Genomic DNA, 22033 nt, shown 5'->3' on the forward strand with positions numbered 1-22033 from the left:
CTCCTCTCTCCCTGACAAGTACTCCCCAAGAGTGCTCCCTGGATGCATCACAGCACCTGAATCTCTGCCTCAAGCTCTGCTTCTGGGAACTCGACCTGAATCGGCCAAACATTGGCTCCAAAGGGAGGCCTCCTTCCTTCCAGAGGTGGTAGAAATACACACACACATGAGCTTTTTTCTCTGAGAGCAGAGCCATCACCACCTTCCTGCCTGGCCCAAGATTGCCAGGTGACCCTGTACACCCCAAGAAAGCCAGCACAAGCAAGATGCCAAGTGGTCAGAATAGAGAGCCCCCACAACCAGACCCCTGAGGGCCCACCCAGATCCTCTTCTCCGGGACGAGTGAGCAGGAGCCAGGGGCAGACCCAGCAGGCCTGTCCCACAGTCAGAGACCCAGTGACGCGCAGCGGAGGGTCAGCACCAATGTCAGCTCTATCACCTATTAGCTAGTGGGCTCAAGAGGAATACTTATTCCTGGCCTCAGTTTCCTTACCTGCAAAATGGAAGTACCTCCAGAGCCTCTGCAAAGCCCGTAGGAGAGGATGCTGGCGAGCATGATGTGAGCTGCTAATGCCACCTAGATACTGGCTGTGACTCTTGAGACTGAGAACATGCCAGCATCCTCTGCTTGCTGGGAACAGATAATTAAGCCTGATCAACTAACTAAATCTCAGCTGCCCCTCATCTTGGGTGTACCTAGAGCTCCCTATGCGAGAAGCAGCCCCGCAGAAAAGTGAGTGGACATGGGGAGCACCATCCTGGCGACTGTCCACCTGGAGCTCGGGATGACTCTTCGCTGACCTCACGGGCCTCTGGCGGCCCTTAGCTGCAGCTGTCCAGAGAGGGCCATCCCTCTCGTTCTCTCTCTCTCTCTCTCTGAGATCTAGGGAGGCTCCCCAGTGTGGATTCCCTGTAATGCATCCAGTGTCTGTATTGATCTCACACACAACCTCGGATTTGGTGGAAAATCCCTGTGGCCACTTTCACACGAATCACAGACAGACGGGTAGAAACTTAATTTTATTTACCCAAATGAGGGATACCTCACTCTGTCCTGAGTCCTTGCACATTAACCATCCGTGAAGCCACTTCTGGCCCTTTACCACCTGGTCCTGCCCAGTGTCACCAGCATCCTTGTCCCTCCCCTTCAGACCTGTGGCTGTGACACCCTCCACACGGGTCTTTGGACATCCCCAGCCTGGCACCTGTTTCTTCCGCCCTCAGATGGCGTCCCTCCTCCATTGGCCTCTCTTCCAGCTCAAGCCCCTCTGTCCCCAGGAAGTGTGCCCTAAGTACTCCTGTCCCCAGCACTTCTGGCTGTGGTGTGGGCACCAGAGCGGACCGTGTGCTTGGTCACAAACATCTTTAATAATGTCACCTGTAGGCCTCTTCTCCTCCTACACTGGATTGAAAGTGCTTCTGAAATAGAGCCTAGGCTGCTGTCTTTCTTGTTGCCTCTCAGAGCCTCCAGCCAGTTCCAGGCACCTGGCGATTAGAAACAATCTCAGCTGGAGGAACGGATTGGGTTGTATGACTGCTCTTCCTTTAACACACTGGTAACTGGCCTGTAGGAGAATTCACAGTTCTAAGTAGGGCCCACCTAGCAGTGAACTCGGAATTGCACAAACTGGTTGTTTGTGGCTCCAGGGCAAAACAACGCGCATCCTGTGCTTACCCTGCCCACCCAAGAGTCTCGCTTTCCCCCAAAACACCAACCAACCGACCCCAAGGGAGTGACTCTCTTTCCTGCACTGGTGGCGGGAGGGCAGAGCCTGGGTTCCAACCATCCACCTTCCACGCCAACGAGCCCTTACATTCCTGAGACCAGCCCCACCCAGCCAGACACACCTTCCAGAACCGATGCCATCAAGGTCATGCTCCTTTCCCCAAAACAGGGAAACCCGCCCACTCCCAGGAACAGTGTCAAACCACAGACCTAAACAAGCGAAATTCATACTCACCAGCAGTGATGCCTTCCTCTTAAATTTCAGGCCAGCAGTTTCCCTGCAAACCTGCTCATTTCCTGCAAAGAGAAGAAAGGGATGGAGAAGCATATTAGCATCTGCTCTGGTATCCTCTGGCAGTTTGCTGGCTGACCTCGGGCTCCTGCACCCTCTCTCCTCCTTACTCCCCACGGCCCTCTCCCCTCCCAGGAACACAGTGTGCTGGCTGGGTGGGCGCCCCTGGCGCCCCACATGCCTCCCTCCCCCTCCGCGGCGCCATGCCAGCCTCCGATTGACCACTGCCTCCAATTCCCTGAAGGCGCTGGGCTTCTTCCCACTCCGGAGTGAGGCCTCCTCTTCTGTAGCATGGGGTTGCCTAGCAACCCCGTGCGCCAGCTCGGAAGGCCCTCCTAAATTGGACCTCACAGCACAGGGCATCTCCTTGTACAGCTGCTTGAATCTTAACAATCTGGCTCTGAATAATAACACAATGGTAATTGCATGCACGGGCCCCAAAATACATTTAAATAATGTTCAAGAGCTGACACACACCAACAAAGGCCAGAAAATGCATCGTGGAGGTTGACTGTAAGGCCAGGCGGGACGTTCGGTGCGGGAGCGAGCTGACACGGAGGACTTGAGTTAATGACAATGCCAACCTGAACTGTGAATTCCCCTGCCTTTCTGCCTGAGTGTGTCACCACTTTAATGCACTTTAAGTGAGTTTGGGATCTGTAGAGGCAATTAATGCCCAGAGGTAGTGATGCTTCAAGACAGGATGCCCTTTAGCTCTTCTGCAGATACATGCGGGTTTGGGGAGGGTGCTGGAGGGGAGGGGAGAGGACAAGAAGGGAGGACGGGGCATGAGTGATGTCCCTTGGCTTCTACAGTCGTGGCTAAATACATCTTAGGAGGCGGGGGAGAGGACCTACCAAGCAAGAGCACAAAGCACTTGCCACCTCGGTGAGGGGCAAATTCAACACGACTGATGGATTTCAGGATGAGACACGAAGGCAGAGGGGCCTGAAGCCGCTGACACGCGGCGTCTGTGTGGGTCCCTGGCAGACAGGGACGGAGAGCCGCGCTCCAGGCACAGAGTCTCAGCACAGGGGACCTGGCAGGCTGAGCTGCTCTCTGTGGCGCCACGGCCGCGATGGCCCGGAGATCGGCCCCAATCACTTGAAAACCCGAAGCTCCTTTTTAAAAAGCTCCACACACTCCCATGAGGGACTTAGACCCTCGCGCAGCCACGTTCACGGGAGTGTGACTCACCAGACGACGTGCAAGCACCCCGGGTGTCAGCTGACGGACGAATGGATAAGCAAAATGTGGTCTCCGCGTGTGGCGGCATATCATGCAGCCGTGAAAAGGAAGAAAATCTGGCATGTGCTATGACACGGATAAACCTTGAGAGTGTCACGCCAAGTGACATAAGCCAGGCACCACAAAGACAAGCACCGTGTGACTCCACTTACTCTGACATCATCATAGAGTAGGGATCACCAAGGACTGCGGGGAGGCGGCATTTGGTCACACAGCAGTGTGAATACACGTAACAGCCGAATGCCGTACACCTGAGAACAGTCGGCATGGTCGCCTTTGTGATCTAGATTTCACTACGAATTTTAGAAACACCCCCCACCCCCAACACACACACTCCGGTAGTCAGTCCAACACGTGCAGTCTTTGTACAAGACCTTTGTCCATCTTCACCTTGGAGGTCAACACGGCCTTCGTCATTCATAAGCTCAGCAGGGAGGCCACCACCGGGCCCAGGAGAACCCCCGGACAGGGTGACTCCAGGCAGGGAACCCCGGGACAGGGTGACTCCAGGCAGGGAAGTCCTGGACAGGGTGACTCCGGGAAGGGAACCAAGGCTCGTCCGCATGGGAGCTGGCATGGCGCAGGGTCCATTGGAGGGAGCTGAGCACCACCAGTAGGATTTTCTTGCTCCCGCATCCTCAAGTCCAGGCAACACTGCCCGCCCCCCGGAACGTGGCCTTGCCTGCCCACCAGCCCCGCCCCTCACGTCCTCTGCCTGCTTCCTGCTCCAGGAGCCTCTGCCCAGGTGACACTCTTCCCTCTGCCCTGTGCTGCCTCTGAGCCGGCCCCTGCCCCCCCCCCCCCCCCCCGCCGTCATCACGCCCTCCGCCTCCTCTGAATGCTGCAGACCGCAGCCAAACGTGGTGCAGGGACTTGAGTTCATGTCCCGAAGTCTTGCGGGGATTGTCACCAAGACTGTAGCTCAGGGCTGAGCGTCCAAGGGGCCATTCCTTCCTGGCTCCGGGAGGGAGCGCTGCCCGCTCCCCTCCTCAGGGAACCTGACCTCGGTGGAGGGAAGCAAAGCAGTGGGTCGCTGAGCCCGGGAGCGACAGATGCCTCAGGTCAGTTAGAGGTGGAACTCGCGGTGCACAATAAACGACGGAGATTTACAGAATGCATTAATTTGGAAAGGTCATTAGAGCAAACAGCTTCTCCAAGTGAAAGTGAATAGTGTGGATTGGTTTTTTTTCAGTGTCCTGAATTTGTTTTTCTTTTTTTTTTTTTTTTGTTTTTTGTTTTTTTCTTGGAATGTGCTTGAAAAGCTCAAAAAACAGTGTTCTGAGCTAAAAAAAGGGGGTAAAATCCAGGCTCCTGAGGCAAGAGGAGGCCCATGAATGAGAGCTCTGGACAAGCCTCTGCCTTTCTCAGAGCCTGCATCTCGGCACCTGTAAGAGGAGTGATCGCTAAGCTCCTTCCAACTTAAAATTTAAAAAAAAAGAAATTTATGATATGAGGTAAGCATGTGATGTTAGCAAGTTTCCAAGCTAACGGTTAAGTCCCCTCTCCAGCCCTCCCATCCTCCCAGGTGTGGGACTCCCCTGCCCCTCCAGGTAGTGCTCCGCAGCCAGGACAGGAGCCTTCTAAGGATCTCAGGTGGCTTCTCAGATCCTGACCTGGAGGCTCTCTCAAAACCCCGACAACCCGGCTACCTGGTTCTCGCTCATTAGATCATTAAGGGACGCTCCAGACTAATGACTTGTTTTCTCGAATCTCCAGGAATGGCTGGGAATGGGCCAAGGGGTAGCATCTGGGCTCTGTCTGCCCGGCCTGGCTGGTGCGATCTGTCAGGAGCCAGGCCCCCGCAGGCAGATGCCGCTGGTTCTCCCGAGGCGCGGGGCAAGCAGCATTCACGGAGTGGCGGGCTCTGCCTCCAGCCTGCTGTCACGGGGACAGACGGTGGGCCCCCGACCAGACTGCACAGGCCCACGGGCCTGCCCCCTGCCGCCTCACCTCCCTTCTGCCCCCCGGAAGGCGGGATGCGCACATCACCCAGCTCCCACCTCCAGACCCCCGGCGGCTTGAGCAGCAGCAAGGAGACTGGGTATGAATCAGGGCCGTGGAACTCACAGCCCAATCCTAATACAAACATCAACATCAGGATTAGTTAATATCAACTAATATTTGGGTGATGCGTTCTTATTGAAAGAGTATTTTCCCACTTGCTCGTCGGGCAGGCAGGATAGCCTCGATGCATTTACTGAGCACCTGCTGTATCCCCGGGGCTCTTTGCTGCCCCCGGGGGGATGCAGACGTGAAAAGGCATCTCCTGCCTGCAGACTCCCTCCAGGATGGTTGGGAGCTGGGAAGTTGGAGGCAGAGAGAAGCTGCGTGACCTTCTCAGAGGCACCGCTCAAACCGAGCCCTCGGACGCGGAGGCCCTTCCCAATCATTTCTGCACGGCCTGTGAGTCTAGTGTGAAATTCGGCTTGCACGACGTCACCCCGAAGGGATCGGCCAGCAGACAGCATGGTTTGGGGGCTGTGCAGTTTATGCCCCAAATGAACCAAAGCCTGGGATGTCAGGCCACGGTGGCCCTGGATACCCCAGAGGGGCAAACCCCAGCCCAGGTATAGGCCAGAGTTGACTGCAGACATGGCCTTGACCTCCCATGGCCCCTCTGCTCATGGAGAAGCGCCCTTCCTCCATCAGAAGGGCTGCGGAGACGCTGCCTTGAGAACCAGTGCAAATTATTATTATATTTTGTCTGCACTAATCTTTGTTTTCTAGGAGCTGCCACAGCACTTACAGTCAGCACACAACACAAACTGATGTTGTTCTCCTGAGGGTCTTTATTGGCTTTTTGAAAAAGCAGAACGTCCATGCTTGGAGGAGCCCTATCAATCCCTCAATGCACAGCCAGGGAGATGATTTACCCCAAGCAAGTCATGCCAAAGATAAAATCAGAACCAGGACCCGGGTGCCTAGACTCCCAGGCTGGGGCCTGCAGACATGCACCCTCCAAGGTGCGAATGTAGGCTCCGGCGGGGTCCTGCTCACCGTGAGCCCCCACGGCAGCCCCTGGGCGAGCATGTGTGGCCTGCACGGTGGCTAGCACAGGCACATTGCCTTCTCCGCCCCCTCGATGACACTTGAGTGATCAGCTCTGCCTCCTTGCCTTGGGTTGTGAGCCTCCCAGGGAGGGGCAGAGGCCACACAGGAGGTGCCACTGGGGACAGAAAGAGCACAGTCCCTGTTGCCGGGCCCTGCGGCTCTCAGGAGGCTACCACATGTCATGGTTTGGGGCAAGGCTGACGCTGTGGTGCCACCTTTTGCAAGCGACTTAACCTCTCTCTGCCTCCGATTTTCCCCAGCAACACAGGCCAGGATAAGGGGCCTGTTTCCTACTTCACGAGGGTGAAGTGAGAATTAAGTGAGAAAATGGAGGGAACACGACAGGCACAGGGCCTGGCACCTGTGTGTTCTCAGGTGAGCTCGGGGACCAGAGTTCCCCTGGCACGTCAGCTCCATGAAGATGGAGACAATCGGGAGAGGCTGACACACCACACATTGCCGGCGCTACAGTGTCTGGAGACAGTAAGACCGGTGGTCACCAGGGGAAGAGAAGATGAACAAGTAGGTGGACCAGGGGATTTTTAGGCAGTGACGCTATTCTGCACGACACCACAGCAGTAGATACATGCCACTGTACATTCTCAAAATTCATAAAACTGTACGAGGAGGGGTAAATTCTCCTATAAATTATGCACTTTAGTCAATAATGACGTGGCAATATCGGCTCATCAGCTGCAACAAATGTATACACACGATTGGGACAGGTTACTAATGGGAGGCTGGGAGGAGGGCGAGGTTAGGGGGCCGATGGGAACTTTCTGTTTTCTGCTTAATTTTCCTAAAAACCTAAAACACCTCTAAAAAAATGATCAAGTATATTATTTTTTTTTTTTTTAGGATCAACCTCACCAAAACACAAAATACTCAGAGCCCTTGGGTCTACGGGGCACCACGAAGCCCCACTGGGCATCCAGTGGTGCCCCAGCCCATCCACACCAGTCCTCCCAGGGTGAAGCACAACTGCGTCCGGTGTCCAGCTGAGACGTCAGAGGCGATGTGGGGAGGCTGAGTGGGGAGGCCAACAGGACCAAGACCCCCTGCAACCCGGACACCTCTGGCTACTGGGCAGTGACTCGGCCTTCATTGATCCTTCTGGAACACACAGCCTTGTGTGCCTTCCACCCTTCCAGCCTTCCTCCAGCCTCCCCGCCAGCCAGACTCCTCCTGGGCTTCTCCTGCATCCCCGACCTCCAACACCAATATCATAGAGGCTCCATAAACATTCGCCGAATTAAATAGTAACCATCTGAATGCCTCTTGCTTTCCCCCTCTGGGGAAAGAGTGTGACTATAAGCCTCCTTAAACCCCCAGCAAAGGAGTAGCTGAACAGTAAACAGCAGAGTTCAGGCCCGTGTAACACACCCCAGGGGAGACACTGCGTTCAGTCACGGGGCCCCCGGCCACGTCTAGACGGTAGAGCTCTGAGAGGCCTCCCCTCCGGCATGACTAGCACTTGCTGGCCTGCTGGGCCCCAAGCCCCCATCTAGCAGGATGCATGAGCCCCTGCTCTACCTGGAAGTGGCCTGAGATGGGGTGGCAAGTGCACGGAGTCACCTCTGAGCAGCCTGGAGTGGCAGCAGGCAGGTCAAAGCACAGTGAAGCCCTCAGCACCGGGGGACCCAACGTAGGGGTGCTTCGGGAGCACTGAGGTCCAGCCCCACCCCACCCCCCCACAGCTGGGCAGCAAGCGGTTTGGGCTGGTCTGATTCTGAGAAAGGAGGGCAGTGTGTGTGTTGCTGGGAACAGCATCTTCTAAGGCTACTGAATCTTCCTTCAGTCACTGTGTTGGGGGGATGACCCCTTAGAAGTCTGAATTTCTGTGACCTTAGCCTTTTTAAAATAACCCCGCAAAGGAGGGAAGGCTGAGCCGAGAGCCAAAGCCAACAGTGGGGTCCGGCCCAAGGAGGCAGGGGAGGGGAGGAGAGACTGTCCAAGGATCGAAGGGCCCATCTCCCTAGTCAGGCTGCCCGGCCCAGCCTGGCTACTCAGTCAAGCACATTTTATTTTTTCTGGCCTCAGGGAAGTGTTCCTGGGGTGAGCAGATCTGACCAAGGTCGGCCAGCAGGGAAGGGCCTGGAGCAGCTGAAAGAGAGGGCAGCCCCCTACGGCCCCCTGGCCCCCAGCAGCCCCCTGCCCAGCTGCCAGGGTAGAAGGGGGAGCGTGCCTGCCGAGGGGGTCCTTCCCACTGCCCTCTGGCTGGCAGAGCAGAAGACATGCTCAGTCACAATGTGGGCAGGCAAAAAAGATTCAGCTTTGTAAGAGCAAATGACAGTTGGTATTTGGAAACAGAAGAGGGTTCCCCTCCCACGAGGAAAAGAAAGCACGTGTGTGAGGCCTTCCTACAGGCTGGGCCTGGCGGCCGAGCTGCTCCCCTGCAGGAGTGAGACAAGCCGGGTGGTTGTCATGGGTTCGACGGGGGGGTGGGGGGGCTCCCTGCAGCCACGCCACGGGCCGATGGCACTCAAGGGACACACATGGGTGCAAATCACCCAACGGGGGACCAGCCCTCCCGCCCTTGCCCACCTGGTCTGCTGCCAAGTGGGGCTGGGGGGGCCGAAGCTGGCAGTGGGTGAGCATCGGGGCAGTGGGAGCAAAGCTGGGGCCACCCCAGTGAGGAATGATGGGAGACACGTAACGGGGGCACTCAGAGCTTCAGATGGCAAGTGGGGAGGTAGGTCTCCCCTCGACAGCTCGTCCTGCCTCTTGGGTCTTGCCCCTGGCCCTGACCCGGTGCCCTGCGTCCTGTAACCCCCTCTCCTTCCCCTAGCTAGCTCTGTTTTCCAGAAAGTTCTATGTCCATCCGGTGTCCACTGCGAAGGATTACTTAAGGCCGGCTTTCCTTTCTCTCAGAGAAAAGGCATTTCCAGTCCCCTCTCAGGTGGAAAAGGTACGTCCCCACCTCCACCCCCCTATCCCCCCCAGAAAAGAGACTTGCATCACTTTTTCCTTCTGAACCGCATCGGCTACTGTGCGTCAGTCACGAGGATGACTTACACATAAACGACATGCAATAATGACTGATACCCATGTAGCACAGGTGGTGTGGGGGGTGTTTGGGAAGAGGGCCAGGGGCCCTTACAGCCGAAGGGACACCCTGGGAAAAGGCTGCCTCTGAAACTCTCTCCTCCGGCTCTGGCCCCTTATCCTAGGCCACTGCCACCCAACACAGAACATCAGGAAGGGAAGTCACGCATTTTATTGTCCCAACAGGGACACTTCTGAGAGTGGGAGGGGGCAGTCAGTGATGTAAGGACAGTGGGTGGCCCAAGTCACCCAGCAGGCCACCCAGCAGGTCAGCCAGCAGGTCAGCCAGCCTCTGGGGCTCAGAGAAACCTAGTTGCTGGGAAGAACCGAGTTGAACCGAACTCCTGCAATTTGCCCCGTAGTGCTGGGCACCCGGGGCTCTGGAGGGGGTTCCTACTGTAGCCCTTCAGGGGTTCCTTGATTTTCTCCTGCCAGCTTATAATGCATCTTCAGGGCAAATACTCCTGAATCTCCATGGCCATTGCAGGACTGTTCCTGGTGCCATTTTTGCAATCCTGCAGGGTGGTGACCATCGGGTAAGAATGCCTGACAAAAAAAAAAATCCAGATGGGGCCCAAGAAGAACTCAATTTTCATAGCTGGGGGCAGGTGTGGCTTGGTCAATGAACCTGGGCGAGAACCTCCACTTACCACCTAAAATCCCTCCCATCTTAGAAAGACGACAAGGCAAGTCAAGACTAAGTATAGCGGGACACCTGAGTGGTGCTGTCGGTTGAGCGTCTGACCCTTGGTTTCAGCTAAGGTCCTGATCTCAGGATCGTAGGATCGAGCCCCACGTCGGGCTCTGTGCTCAGCAGAGATTCTTTGCTTGAGATTCTCTCCCTCCCTCTCCCTCTGCCCCTCCCCACTACACATTGTCTCTCAAATAAATGAATAAATCCTTAAAAAAAAAAAAAAAAAGACAGTGCAGGAGGATGGTGTGCTCCGTAAGTTCAGGGGGTAATTAGGGAAGGCTTCCTGGAGGCGACACTATAGTAGTAAGCAGAGGCTTGAAGGATGGGGAGGACATCGACCATAGGGGCAAAAGGCAGCCTAAAACACGGAAACCCTGGCAAAGACACAGAGACAGAGATTGGTGCCGCTTAATCAGGCCACCGAGCTAGCAGGTCCGGCTGGAGCACATGGTGCGTCCGAAGAGCAGCAGCAGATGCAGCCATGAGGACACATAAAGACCTTCTGACACCAGCGTCATCCAGGCCTGCGTCTCCAGCAGCTATGGAATCACCCCATCCCGCTGTGACAGTAGTGGGGGTGTGGGCGGGGGTGGCAGAAAGAAGAGGCTGGACCGAAGCTTCTCGCTCAGGCCCCCAGGTAGACACTGGGGCTGGCAGGGGCGTGGGGGGCAGAGGGACTGGCCTGGGCTGAAGCCATCCTCGACCTCTTCCCTGGCTACACCCAACCTGCCAGCTCCGCACCTTCGGCCCCACCTGTAACCTGGGCCTGCACACCTGTGATGGGTGGGGGCGGGAGCGAGTCTGCAGGAGCCCAAGCCCGCGGCCAAGCCCCAGTGGCAGCCCCAGCACCTGAGCCAACTGGTCAGCTAACCACATAGACCTCCAGACCTTCCTTCACCAAACCGTGGGTGCAAGGCCAGACCCTTTCTTGAACCTACGTCTTTCCCGCCGAGGTCACGCCGCTCCAGCCTTGCCTCCAGTTTCCAAATGCAGTGTCCCCAAAGCCAAACGAGAAATGAAATATGCTGGCAAAATGGCCCGGGTGCCGAAGTTTCCCTTGATTTCAGGGATATCTCCCCAACCTCTTGGAGCGACTTCACCCACCCCAACACCCAACCGCATTCTGGCAACACGGCCAATCTTCCCAAAGCTTTACTTTCTTTTCTTCCTTTCTTTTTTCTTTTCTTTCTTTTCTCTTTTCTTTTCTTTTCTTTTCTCTTTTCTTTTCTTTTCTTTTCTCTTCTCTTTTCTTTTCTTTTCTTTTCTTTTTTCTTTCTTTTCTTTCTTTTCCTTTCTTTCTTTCTTTCTTTCTTTCTTTCTTTCTTTCTTTCTCTTTCTTTTTCTTTCTTTTTTTATTTTTGCTATGGCTATTTGACTGGTTTGTATAATACTTAATTAAAAGGCATAATTACAATAGCAAGTTACACGGGCATAAACAGGTTTGGGAACCAAGCCAGCTGCCTCTAGGAAAGTGTTCCACTCAGCTGCAGGCACAGACACGATGGACACTTGGGACAGCCGTCTTCCTGCCCTACCCAAGTGTCCCCCCGCTGCAGGCGTCTGTCAGGGAGAATGGAGACACTGGGCCAGCGACCCTTATCAGGAGCCCCAGGTGGAGGCTCATCCTCCAGGGACTAAGTACCCTCGGCCGTTCTGCCCCCCCCCCCGCCCGCCCCGGGCCCTCACCCCAACTCTGTTCCGGCTGCTTCCCCCCACCTTTCCCTGCCCCCAGCAGCGCTTCCTCTGGCTGCAGCAGTCCATGAAGGATCTGCAGACTAGCTGGACAGCTTTAGCGACAGGTAATAAATAGCCAAATGCACTGCCCTCCCAGAGGCCACGGGAATTCCTCACACCAATGTGAGTTTCTAATGATGTCATCTCTGGTACGTGTGGCAGGCTGGCTGGGGAGAGAGGCCAGGAGTCTGGGGAACGTCTAGGAGTCATCCCCCACTCACCCAATCTTCCTGAGGCTGAGATTTCAGACCCTGACCAGCTGAGTCACAGTAGTGCACACCCCCCCCGAGAAGGTGGGGTCCACGGCCCCCACCTCGGCCTTTTATTCTCCATGTTCTCAAATCCCTGACATGGCATGGGATGCCACCCCCTTTTTAACCTTCCTCATCAAAGTCTTTTTCCCTGTATCCAGCCTTCCCTATATCAGGGATCACATAGAGAGCAAAAGTTCACATTCAACTTAAATGCCATCCAACCAACCAACCAACCAACCCACCAACCAGCCAACCTCAAGTGTCAGCAGCACCTACAAGTCACAGGAGAGGGAGTACTCTCCAGAGGAGAGTGGACATTTCCTATTTGGAGTCATTCGCCATTCTTTGCCCCTTCTCCTTGGCAAGAGAATTCCAATTCCCCCCTCAAATTACTCCCTGCTTCCCCCATTGACAGTGTGCTTCAAGGGCAGCTGTGGTTGGCTTAAGTCAACTAGCTTAGCTCAGCAGCTTGGTCATGGTGACTGGACACATTCTATGATGCAAGATGCAAGTAGATGTTCGCTGGGGACGTCTTGGGGAGAAAGCTCCATCTTTAGAGATGTGGAGGGTGCGTGTAGGGTCTGACGCTGCTGTGGCCATCTCGTCACCATGAGCCCGAGGGCAATGCTGAGCTACAAGGAAAATGGAACTGCAGGCTTGAAGCAATGAGTTCCGAAGATCACCCTGCTTCTGGACTTCTCATTTACATTCCCCTTTAGTGTTTTTTAATTCGTCGATTTTAAAAATCAAACTAATGCCTATGCATGGCTTGAAAAAAAAAAAAAAGAAGAAGAAGTAATAAAGGGCCAACCATGAAAACCAGCGGTCCCGTTCCCAGGCCTCCCCATACCGAGTCCCGGTTCCCAGAGACCCGCTCCCAACTGCTTTAGCTCTCTTGTGCTCTGCACTGCCGCGTTCCTAAGTGACCCGCCGCTTTCCGCGTTCACCAGCTGGGGCTGCCATACCAGAATGCCGCAGATCGGGCTTAAACCATGGAGGTTTCGTTCCTGGGGCCCTGGAGGCTGGACGTCCAAGATCAGGGTGCCGAGCAGTTCGGTTCATGGTGTGAGTGGCCCTGCTTCCCAGCCTGCGGGCAGCCAGCAGCCTTCTCACTCAGTAACGGGGGCATGAGCTCTCTGCTATCTCCTCTTACAAGGTCACTGATCCTAAGGGACCCGGGCTCCATCCTAGTGACCTCACTTGACCTTCATTACTTCTTTACCTCCAATACAGCCTCACTTGGGGCCGGGAGCGTGGTTAGGGCTTCAACTATGAACTGAGCGGTGGGGGACACACTTTACTTCCTGGCACACGCCACATGCCCCTATTGCTGGATTTCCCGCTTGGGGCCGTCACCAGTTAGTGCTCTGTAACGGAATCCGAGGCTTTGTCGCTCTTGGGCCACCTCTACTAAATGCCCGTTTCTGGTCTCTGCATTTCCCAACAGAGTGACGCCACCACCTTGGGTCAATCAGTCGCCAGTGCCTCCAGAGTCCCTGACTGTGCAGACAGTGCGCATGGAGGGCCTACCTGGTAATAGCTCTTCTCTTGCATAACTTACCAACCCCAGTGTTAAAAATGGTTTCCTGTGCGCCTAACACCCCACTTGGGGTTCCCCCCTCCAGCCCAGAGCTGAGCCTTCTGCCCATCGTCACCTGGGAATTCTTAATTGAGTCCCTCTCTTCCCGGCTCCTGTACCACATGGACTTCTATCGCCATCAGCGAAGTGGCCGGACACAACAGAATTTATGACCTTCCCGTTCTGGAGTTCCAAAGTCTGAAACGGGCCTCACCGGGTTAAATCAAGGGCTTGGCAGGGCTGCGTTCCCCCCAAGGATCCATCTCCTGGTCTTTTCTGGCTTCCCGAGGATGCCCACGTCCCTTAGCTCGTGGCCTTGCCTCCACCCTCAAAGCCAGCAACCTGGGAGGGCCCTCCCCACACAGCACTACTGTCACTGGCACTCCGGCCTTGTCCTTGCCCCCCCCAGCCCCCTGGTGACCACCCTCATGCTATCTGCACCCCAAATACCCTCCTGCCCATCGCTTCGCGTTTTCACAAGCCCTGGAAATGCGGCTGTGGACATTTTCCAGCGTCCATTCTCTTGTCTCCCACATACACCATTCGTGTCTGGGTCTAACTCCTGTGTCAATGGTCCAGATCTTCCCCGTGTAGTTTTCTGAGAAGGAGGGACATCACCCGAGACCACGCCTGTCCTAGTAACTTCCTGATAGCTTGCTCTCCTACGGCGTCTTTGCTCCCTGTTTCTGGAACCCCCTCCTGGCAGCCCTCCTGGATCGAGCCTCTAATATTCTTTTTTTTTTTCCTCTCCTAGTTTCTATGGTGTTGTCCTCGTTCCCTACTGAGAAAGTCCCTCAGCCCTACTTTTCAAATCTCCTAACGAACTTTTAATTTCTGCTATGATACGTTTAATTTCTCAGAGTTGTTCCTTATTCTTTTAATATTCCCTTTTTACAACCCCCTGGGCTTATTTTATGGATGCACTATCTCCTCTTACTTCTCTGAGGACATTAATTACACTTTTATGGAAGTTTTCTTCTGCTCGGGTTTGACTCTACTAACTCGAGCTCTTTTTTTTTTTCCTGTGAACTTGGTTTCTTTTTGTCCCCCCTTTTTTCTCTCTTCTTCTCTGTTACAAGTTTTCCTTTAACAAATGCCAGGTGATCCTTGACCATATTAATTCTTAAGAGTGAGACACTCATAAGTTGGTGATTTCTCTTTGGGGGACTGGATAGAGTTCTGGTCATTTCTTTGGGGGACCGTATGCATACACACATGTATGTACATATGCACACATATAAACGTGAACACACAAACGTACATATATATTCCTTACACACCTACGCACATGTACGAAGTCACATGTGTATTTTCACACACACACACACACACACGCACACTCATCCAATGAATGAGGAGGCCTTTATACCTGGTGGGTCAGTCTGCCTGCAAGGGCAGCTTGTGATCATCCTGCCCGGGGAACGGACGCTGGGCTGCAAAACAGCTGGAAGTCCCACGTCTCCAGGATGCAGTCATAAATTCTCTCATTTTGAGTAAAGTGCTCAAACTTGCTCTCAGGTGTCTCAGAGACCAGAACTTCCCTGGATCATGTCCTTTGGGAAAGCCACCCCTAAACCAAGGAGGAGAAGTTGTGGGAGGGGATCTGGGGTCTGATAAAAATTTTTGATGCAGACTTTCAAGCAAGTCATGTTTTCAAACCCATGCCTCGCCTCATCTTCGGAAGTATCTAAAATTCCTGCCTCTGGTCTATTTGAGAGTTTGAGGCAAGACCAAAATGAATGCTTCTAGAGCTTTCTTCTCACTACCCTCACTTGGGTTCCATATGTCATCTCTGCTACAACATCCATCTACTGACTGTCCAGCCTCCGTGGTCTTACTGACATCTCTCACCTGCTGTCTTCTCTTCCCTGTGCTCCCCTGTCCTGTGGAGTTGGGCTTTGCCATTTTGCCCAAGGCCATGGGTAGGGCGGATGATTAGAAAGGGGGCAGAGATAAATGTGGCCAAGTCACCATGTTTAACTGGCAGTCTCTCCTTGATCTTTGGGAGGCTCTGGCTGGGGTTTCTGGTACATGGACCAGGCTGCATCCTGCTTCACACACCACTGCATCACGGGCTCCTGGCCACAGCTTAGGGCACACTCACCAACCCTCCCTGGGCAGCCGGTTCCTGGCACTGCTCACTTTGGGGTTCCGAGGCCCCTCTCCAGGGCCAGGAGCTTCTAGTACGTTCTACTTGCTCTTGTTAATGGCTCTCTTCCTACTCCCATTGGAAGAGCTCCTCTACCCCGCTCCAGCCACGCATGATAACTGGAAGCCCCTGTCCACAGCTAGCAGGGCCTCCACATGGCAGGCATAGGGATCTTCCAAGAGTCTCTACTGAGTGGATGGGTCAGGAAGAGCCATCAAAGAAGCCCTAGAGGCACATGTGACAAAATCACCCACATCTCCCTTTCAGGTTCACATGTCAGGTAGTCCTCCCCAGACACATTTTGGGACCACACTACACACACAGTCCTGGTGAGCTGGAGAGCGGCCCCATGAGGTCAATGGTCATAGTGGAGGCTGTACCTGTGCCAGATGAAGGGGGCAGATCTAAGCCTGCCCTAAAGGGACAGGCTCATCCATACCCCACCACATCAACCACCAGCAGGGTGGCCACAGGCACTTGGTATAAGATCTGGAACCAGGGGCCGGTTTTTGGCCTACTACTACAGCTTTCATATAAATAATATTAATATCCACAGAGTCACTAGGCTAGAGTCTTCCTGCAGAAAGATGCCCGTTAGTAGGAAAAGGATCCTGTGATCAGAAACACTCTGCCTTCACAAAAGCATGGGCCAGAGGTGGCATCAGCCTCGCTCTCATCCCCTCTCAGCCTCCGTCCAATAGCAAAGTCTAAATCACAGCCCTGTGGTCTAACTGGCCTTGGGGGCAGGTAAATAAGTGGGTGGGCTCCTTGTAGGGCAGCTGACATCCAGCATAGGGGAGAGGCCGGGGGAGGCTGCCCATGCCTCAGGGTGGGTGCAGATGCGGACATGCCCAGAGCAGGACAGGCTGTGCACCTGTGCAGGTGAACTCAGCTCCCCTACACCAGGGGATCTGAACAGCCTAACACCTCGGGTCCCACCTCCACCCCCTAGAGGCTTTGTTGTTGAAGTACATCGTTTTCACGAAGCAGACCACTCCCTCTCCAAGGGGCCCCCTTCTCCCCAGGGTGCACCATCTCTGCTCCTCAGAGATTCAGATGCTCAACACTGGGCATGCTCAAAAGGACAGTCACCTCTTTTTCAATGAATTTTTTTTTTTAAACAAAGACGATAAAGGAAATCCCCACCCTCTCCCAATAGCCATGCCTTGGTGCCTCGAAGCACATTCACAAAATAAAAATCCAGGGGACTGGCAGGCCACTGAGGGGATTGTTCTGCATCCTAATAAACTGGACCAAATCTCCTCTGTTGGCCGTTCCCACGATGCTGTTACCTCAGATCCATCCCCGTCCATGCCCTGACAAGCCCGTGATGGAGCCCCGGTGACTCACAACTTTGGGTTTTCGATGCATCTTCTTTGTGCCCCTTTCTGGAACCCTGCCCCTCCTCCCACCCACCCTCTAGTTGCTCTGTCTTTCCTCGGCCCCTTCCTTCCATCTTTTCCAGAGTCACCTCCTTTGTCCTGGCCCCCAAGCATCTCTTTCTTTAAAAAATTCATTATGTAATAGTATAGACATATGAAAAGGCATAAAAATAATTTAACAAACACCGGTGTGCCCCCCACCCCACCCAGCTGTGTGGATAAAAGGCAGCTCTTCCTCATTCTGGGCCCCAGGCCTTCACTGGCACCAGAGTTCCTAGCAGCCTTTGTTCCATTTTTCCTTGGAAAAAGCCCAGGCTGCTGCAGAAATCCAAGGCATACCCAGCTGTCACCTAGGCTCTCTGTATTAATTCCATCTCTAGCTTTCATGGGTGCAGCTCTCCCACCCCCCAGGCTGTCCTCATCCTTTGTGACTTGTCTGTGTCCCTATCCCAAGGGGAGGGGCTTGCCTACTTAGAAGTCTCCAGCAGGTCAGTGGAGAGCTGAGAGTTGGCACAGGGACTTTCACTGGTGGGGGGGAGAGGGGGACACCCCAGGGCGGGACCACGTGCTTCCTCCCCATACCCCTTCCTTTGTGCATCAGGGATGGGGTGCAGGAGCTGGGGAAGAGGTGGGACAGGGGGACAATCTGCCTTCCGTGGTCTTGCATTGTCTTGGGAATAGTGCATGCAGAGGCAGCCCAAAGCCAGGTGGGGGTAGGCTGGAATCAAGGGGCCGCAGCGAGCAGAGGTATCTGCCTGTGTGGTGAGAACGGTGGGCGCTGAGGCTGGGGAGGCTGGGAAAGATTGCAGTCAGCACTCCGAGATGCTGTGGGGGTGTGAGATTGAGAGAGACAAAGGGAAGCTGAACCTTCCAGGTGAGAGGAGAATTAGCGAGGGTTGGGGGTGGGGGTAAGAGTGGTACAGAGAAAGGGAGCCCAGTCAGGCTGGAAAGGAGGCAGGGTGAGCCAGCTCCCCAGACTCAGGTGACGGTGGGCTGGGGGGTGGGTGTTGATGCTGAGAAGTTAGGGCACCCCACCCCGGTCAGGCCTGCCTTTGTCCTCAACTCCGATTTCAAGGAGGATACATGTGTTTGTCACTGCTTCCCAGCTCTCCCCGCCCCCGCTCCTGCCACACAGCCCCCTGGAAGGACGCAGAAGGGCAGAGCCAACTATCGACCATGTTGCTGACATTGGCCCAGCCTGAGCAGAGGGTGTCACTGGACACCATCTCACCTGCAGCCTGCCCCAGGAGACAGGGGTGCCCACATAGCTAGGACAGGGGGACACTGCTTAGTGTCCCACGTGCTTAGTACCCACGGCCCCAGGCAGGGGTGAGGTTCAAGGAGGAGGTGCGCACCTCACTTCAGGAATCTCCAGGCTGGAGCTCACCACCACAGCCCCAGCCGTGCTCCTCAGCTTGTCCTCCACCTCGCCACCTGCCCCGGCCCCTCACCCGCATGCCCATGGTCCAGCACGATGGTCAGGCCCTGGAGTGTTAGGGCACAGATGTCTGGCTTTGGTCCTATCTTCCTCTGCCTTATGAGTCTTCACTCCTTCTGTGCCCAGGGCTCTCATCTGCTGCCTCCATCTGCCTTCACCTTCCTAGCAAAGTTCATAGTCCGTTTGCTGAGGTCTAAGTGGCTGAAAACAATACAGAGGGTGTCTCCTAAGGTGGTTACAATTCAATGGAGTCAAAGTCCTAACTCAAAGTGGTTTCTCAGGCAGCACCACTGGAACCACACAAGCCAGGGACCACATACTTCACCGATGCTGGACGTGGAGGGCTCCTCTGGGAGCTCTTGGCTTAAAACCCATCCCACTTAGGGAAGCCTGAAGCTGCTAAGAAGAAAATAGCAGTTTGGGTCCATTTTAAGAATGCTCCAAGATATGGAAGAATGGACTTTCTCATCTCCTCCTGATTCTAGAAACATTGTCTAGAGTAGCCAACAGCAGGGACTCAGCTCTGTGAAGCTGTGACCACCTTCAGGTTGAATCTTTGAGGACCACCTCCCCTCTGGAGCTGCAGCAGTAGCCTCCTCCTCTGCCCCACAGTCTGGGTTGGGTGTTCCTGTGGCCTCTGGCTTAGATCTGGCACAGAACTCATCCCTTCATCTTATCAATCATTTCTGAAGGCAGGAGTTGGGTCTTACTCATCCTTATATCCCCAGCATCAGCCACAGGACGGGGGCTCCGTAACTGCTACATAAAGAAGGACCATCCTCCAAGTGGTCTTTGCATCACCACGTTGAGAGGAGTAGAGCCTCTATGGAAGGCGGTCTTCACTACCCAAGGTTTCTCTAGTAATTTTTCAGTGACAGCTGTAAGCCATCCTTGACCATTCTACATGGGTCTCTGAGCCAGGCCAGATGTCCCAATCTGTTAGTTAATGTGAAGCCCCCCTCACCCACTTGGTAGATGAGAGGCTACCTCATGGTCCCCACCCACTCTCTCCACTCTCACCTCTCCAAGGTGCCCAGCCTTTGCAACCTTTCCACTTCCGATGTATACCCAGATCTCTCCTCTGGGGAGAGGCTGCTCTGGCAAGAGTTCCCCACAGAACAGCAGACACACTGGGAAGCTGGCCTCCTCCCTCACCACCCACTCTACTGTTCCCCTACCCACGCTCTGACTCAAGACCCACCACCCCCTTGAGCCTTCCCAATACTCAACTCACACTGGTCTTTCTAGCTAAATATGCTAGAAAATACTAGATATACTAGTTCTTACTATTCCTACTGCTTCTTTGGACACTGGCCATGAACGCTCCCTTCTAGATTATGTCTAAGTTAGACCCTCAGAGCTGGATGGCACTATAGAGAATGTCTAAGTCCCTCTTATAATTGCACTGGGAGCAAGGCCCATGGAGAGTGGGAAGGCACATGTTGGAAGGCTTCAAGATCATTGGTGATAGAACCAGAACTTCTTTTTTTTTTTTTTTTTTAGAACCAGAACTTCAATTAAGGTCTCCTGACCTCAATTTAGGGACCCCTCCTCTTTGGGTAGCTTGGGCAATAACTTCTTACCTATAGCACAATCCTGGAAGATAAAGACTGTACTGTGTACCTTGCATTATCCCAAATTGAGGGCCGAGCAAAGAGTTGCCCAGATTAGGACTTTGGTGCATATTTGGTGATTAGTTGTGTTATGTGTTCCAAGGCCTAAAATAACCTCCTCACATCCATTCCTCAGTGCCACTGCCACCCTTTCTGCCAACACAGCCCATTCCAAGCCAGAGCCTCCCACAGAAACCCAGCTGAGATCCCTTGGGGGGGGGGGCGCGGTGAAGGGTGGTGTAAATTTCCTTTCCTCCAGGCCCACTGGTGATTTTTGTTTGGTCTGCTGCTTCAATTCTCTTAGCCATTAAGCAAAGAGGTAAATGCCCATTTTAATGCCAGCAAGGGACTATAAATAATAAAACAGCAAACCAGCTTGAGAGTAGGTGGGAAACAAGCTGGAGAGGGTTTATGCCTACCCAGGGACCAGTGGTCAGGGTCCCCAAGGTCCCCAGAACATGCCTCTTTCCCCACCTCCTGCGATGGGAAGACTCTTAGGACAGCCAGTGAATATTTATAGAAGCACAGTATTCTGCAGAAAGGGCTGGAGGTGTCCTCCTCCAGCTACTTTACCATTTGGTAAGACATAAAATAGTAAATGGAGTTAGCAAAGTTGCTGGATACATAGTCGATAATCAAAAATCAATTGTATTTTCTCTAGACTAACAACAAATGAATGAAAGACCAAAAAGATTTTCAATAGTACTTAAATAGCAACCAAATAAATAAAATACCTAAGAAAGAAATCCAATAAAATATAGCACAACCTCTATACTAAGAATATAAAACAATGCTGAGAGAAATCAAAGACTTAAATGAGTGGAAGTACTATGTTCATAGATTGAAAGAACCAACAGGATTTGTCTGTTTTCTCCAATGTGATTTAAAGATTCGATGCAAGTGCAGCAAATTTAGTCATGTGCCTGTGTGTGTATGCAACCCTGAGTGACTCAAAAATTATATGGAAATTGAAAGGATCTATAATAGCTGAGACAATAATGAAAAACAAAGCTAGAAAATTCACACTACTGCATATCAGACCATAAAATTTCAGTAATAAGACAGAGTGGTATGGGTACAAGGATAGTAAGCCAATGAACAGATTCCAGAAGCAGACACGCTCATGTGGAGTCACTTATGACAATGGCTCCACCACAATTCAGTGTGAAAAAATGGTGTTTGCAATAATATCACTGAGTCACCTGGATACCTGTATCAAAAATAGAAACCTCTGGGATGCCTGGGTGGCTCAGCAGTTGGGCGTCTGCCTTCAGCTCAGGGTGAGATCCTAGGGTCCAGGTACTTAGTCCTGCATCAGGCTCCGCACAGGGAGCCTGCTTCTCCCTCTGCCTATGTCTCTGCCTCTCTCCGTGTGTCTCTCATGAATAAATAAATCTTTAAAAAATATATAAACCTTTATCTCCTCTTCACACTGAACAAAAATTAATTTGAGGTGGATTATACACCTAAACATGAAAGGTCAACAACAGAGCTACAAAAAGAAAACATAGAAGAATACATCTTCATGACCTTGGGTAGGCAAAGAGTTTCTCTAGACAAGGCAGGAAAGCGACTAACCAAAGCTGAAAAAACCAACAAACTAGGCACAATAAAAATTAAGAACATCTGCTAATAAAAAAAACACCATTAAGGAATAAAAAGGAAACCCTTACAAGAGTAGTTATATGAGAGAGAACTGATGTTCAGAATACACACACACACACACACACACACACACACACAAAACCCTGTAAATACGAAAAAGAGAGACATATCAATTAAAAAATGGGAAAATATTTGAAGAAATACTTTACAAAAGAGGCTTTCA

The 22033-nt window shown here is 53.2% G+C and overlaps 1 protein-coding gene and 1 long non-coding RNA gene across 9 annotated transcripts in view; one reads left to right on the forward strand and one right to left on the reverse strand.

Annotated features, from left to right (window-relative positions):
* The window catches only part of LOC140634874 (zinc finger and BTB domain-containing protein 7C), a 335185-nt gene that overhangs the window by 143902 nt on the left and 169250 nt on the right, over positions 1–22033 (reverse strand). For 6 of the 8 annotated variants that reach the window (XM_072828525.1, XM_072828526.1, XM_072828523.1 and 3 more), the window contains one exon: positions 1962–2023. The gene's annotated coding sequence lies outside the window, so the exon portion shown is untranslated. Of the gene's footprint in view, positions 1–1378; positions 1486–1961; positions 2024–22033 lie in introns of all 8 variants that reach the window. The other 2 variants (XM_072828529.1, XM_072828532.1) reach the window with 1 other exon arrangement.
* Positions 4549–7589, forward strand: LOC140634618 (uncharacterized). The gene is made up of 2 exons (XR_012032028.1): positions 4549–6839; positions 7176–7589. It is a non-coding gene; the product is annotated as an uncharacterized lncRNA (long non-coding RNA).

Source organism: Canis lupus, chromosome 6, assembly GCF_048164855.1.
Source record: "Canis lupus baileyi chromosome 6, mCanLup2.hap1, whole genome shotgun sequence".
NCBI classification, from domain to species: domain Eukaryota; kingdom Metazoa; phylum Chordata; class Mammalia; order Carnivora; family Canidae; genus Canis; species Canis lupus.